Raw genomic sequence first — 3,664 nt, 5'->3', positions numbered from 1 at the left:
CAGCCCAGTCCACATCAAGTCCATAAGTCCAATATTAGTTCATTTGTCTAATACTATTCCATAAATTCCTCTTTAGACTCATGCAGCACATGCAATGATGCTGAATGCAGGAAGATCACAGGCCAGTGGTAGTAAATCTTGTGGATCCAGTGGCAGTGGAAGCATCTCAACACTGGCATGTGTCTCAGAGTATGGCTCTTTAACAGGAAGGTGAAGTAGAGAGAGAGTATGTGTGGCCGATCTCCAGGGAGAAAGAGAGGAAGTTTACAGAATCCTCATGAGATGGCCATGCCCACAAGGAGGCATCATCAGGCTAGATTCTACCCCTTCACTTTTAATTCTCTCAAGTTGACAAGAGGTTATGTAACTACCACACATAACAATTGTGAGGATGGTGCAGAATGAGGCAATGCGTCAGTCTGTTGTACGTAGGATTGCCATGAGTGTGAACCAGCTCCAGGCAACCTTACAACTGCAACAACAAGAACATCCACAGTCATTCTTTGGATAATCTCATTGAAACTCAGGACTTTCAAGTTCATAGCTACATTAATGATTTTGCCCAACAATCCCTTTCCTCAAAAATTAACTGTTTATTTGATAGGCTTGCCAGATTTGTTATTAGGTGGTTTTATAAATCTGCTCCAAAGTAATATTTATTTGGGGGTCAAAATCTGTTTACTAACATTATTAAAAGCCTACTTTAGGTGGGTGCTTTCCTGACACAGTGGCGGGAACATACTAGCTGATCTACAGAAAGCGGGGGCAGCCACTTTCTGGAAAGATGTACAACCTTGGAAATCCTATGGGGCAGAATTGTGGTCTGTCCTCTCGGGTAGCCGTGAATCAGAATTGATCTGCAGCAGTGAGTGGGTGGCTTATGATACTTTTTAATCTTCTGTGCATTTTTTTTATTTTTGCTAATTCTACGCTGAGAATGTTAAGCCCTGTCCTTACCACCTTCCCTTTCATAGCATTTACAAAATAACCTTAAAAATGCTACATACACTCTGCCACTCCAATCTAATAGCATCTTGTATCTGTCCAAATATTTGGTGTCTCAGGTCAAGTAAAAAAGTCCAGACAGGAAATGCATGGATTTTCAAATACTGTGAAAGCAAACACTGGAAGTTACTCTGAAGATAAATAAATCTTGGTTTGGCAATGCGGGGCCTCTGTTTGGCAAGAGGAGTAAGCAAAACGTTGTAAGCATTGTTCAGTCTTTGAGTCTCCCCACTTCTTAGAGGCCTTTCACTGTAAGGAGGTTCCTACAGACCTAGGAACATGTAAAACTTTCTGCTTTCTCACTAAGCTCAATTAAACAGGCAACTCCCAGGACTCATAAACTTCCAACAGACTTCTTTAGTAATAACTATACTTAAGACATTTATTTGACAGAATAAAAACTATGATTGTGATCATTTTTATTTTAGATCTGAGGAAGATAAAAATCAAAATGTTTCAGTAGTGAACCAATAAAACACAGATCTGACATCTTAATAACCACTCAGACAGGCGAGCCCTTGCATCAGTGGGGGTCCATTTCTTATGTTGTGGGCACAGGGAGAAAATCAATCCATTCCTGCCTTCTATCATTTTTCTACTGTCACTCCAAATCTCTTGATACTCCCACAATGTGCTCAGTAACCTTAATGGGAATTCAAGTCTCGGGATGGGGCGGGAGTACATGTCTGATACAGAGAACATGTTCTCACTTTTGTTGGTGGATAAACCAGATGGGGTAACTTGCCATTGGAAAAAATGCTCACCATTACGCACATAGACTCCAAAGGGTGGACTATATCTGAAAATATGCTCTACATTGGGCACTGCTGACCTAGTTTGTATCCATCCCTTGCTGACTGAATTGGCACTTAAGACTCTGTCCTTCCTAGACAACACCAGAAAGATGGAATTTGGAAACCCCACATTTCCCTTAAACTTACCTGTGGAAGATTAAAGGTACTGAAATACTCGCTTGGATTTAAGGGTGATGTTCTCTAAAGTGAGAAGAAGAAGCTGAATCCTATCTCAAGGTTAGGAATTTAAACATCATTGGACTTTGGTTCAAATCTCTTACTTTGAAGATGTTTAATAAATGACAACTCCAGACTACCAGGTATTTTCTATGTTCATACTTTCTTTGCTCTTTTGTGCTATGTCTTAGTCCACCAGGTATAGTTTTGCCTTCATGCATGTACATTATTGAAAGTTTTGTCCTATCTCCAAACCCAATAGCTTGCATAAAGGGTGTCAGGCAGTTAAGTTGTTAATCTGTAAAAGTCAGCTATCAATGTGTTTTAGTCTAAAAAGCTGTCCTATGTATGTATACTTTCCTTTTCTCAGTGATATTTGAAATTCTATACTGCTGTTGCTGGTGCCAGGAAATCAGTTCTGACCCATAGCGGCACCACACACAACAGAACACAGCACTGCACAGTCCTGTTCCATCCTCACACTTGTTCCCATACCTCAGAGAATTATATTGCAACCCCTGTGTCAAGCAATTTCATTGAGGGTCTTCCTCTCATTCACGTCCCCTCGATTTTACCAAGCATGACTTCCTTCGCCAAGGACTGACTTCTCTTGACAGCATGTCCAAAGTTTGCAAGATGAAGCCTTGCCATCCTTGGCTCTAAGGAGTGCTCTGGCCATAATTTGCCCTTGGTATTTTCAATATTCTTCATCAACACCGCAATCTAAATACATTGATTCTTCATCAGTCTTCTTTATTCGATTTCTCACTTTCACATGCATGTGAGGAAAATGCATTGGAAAAACGAGTGTTTAGGTCAGGTACCCCTTAGAGCTCAGAGTTACATTTTTGCTTTTCAATACTCTAAAGTGGTCTTGTGCAGTAGATGTAACTAATGCAACACATCTTTCGATCGCTTGACTGCTGTTTACATGGACAATGATTGTGGATCCAAGTAATGTTACCCACTGGTCCAGTTGTGTGAATTTGGGTCTTCTTTACATTGAGTTGTAATCCCTACTGAAGAGTACAATCCTTGATCTTTATCAGCAAGTGCTTCAATTCCTTATCACTTTCAGGAAGCAAGATTGTGTCATCCGCATATCGCAGGCTGTTAGGAAGCCTTCCTCCAATCCTGACGCCACATGCTTCTTCTGATAACCAGCTTCTCGGATGATTCGCTCAGTATACAGATTGGCTAGGTATGGCAAGAGGATAAAACCCGGACACACCCTTCTTTTTATGCTCCTCCCAGGGTCCTAACCATCCAGCTGAACCATTAACAACATCCCGTTAGTCAATATACATGCAGTTGCACACCTGGCCATTTCTCCTTCCAAGCAAAATAAAAAAACAGGTGTCTTGCTCAAAGGTCTGGCTATTGAAAGGATTTCCCATTACCATTGTCTATCAGGGAGGTCTGAGAATGGGGTTGTAGTGCTGCTACTGTCCACTTGCAAATGGTACCTTAATACCATGCTGAACTATCAGGAAAGCGAACATGAGTTTTGCCTTTCTCGGTTAACTGAACATAAGGAACGCTCCATGAGGCCATAGGCAGAGACGGGGAGAAAAGTGGTATGACGACACAATTGAGGGCCATGGCTTTTGGGCTACTTCTTCATGCAGTCAGATTGTACCTTCAGGACCGTATATAGCCTGATCTTCCATATACCTCTTCCACTGCAC

This window comes from Echinops telfairi, unplaced genomic scaffold (genome assembly GCF_000313985.2).
Source record: "Echinops telfairi isolate 266 unplaced genomic scaffold, ASM31398v2 ScPeMD7_1;HRSCAF=3_0, whole genome shotgun sequence".
Classification (NCBI taxonomy): domain Eukaryota; kingdom Metazoa; phylum Chordata; class Mammalia; order Afrosoricida; family Tenrecidae; genus Echinops; species Echinops telfairi.
Note: the sequence above shows the minus strand (reverse complement) of the source record.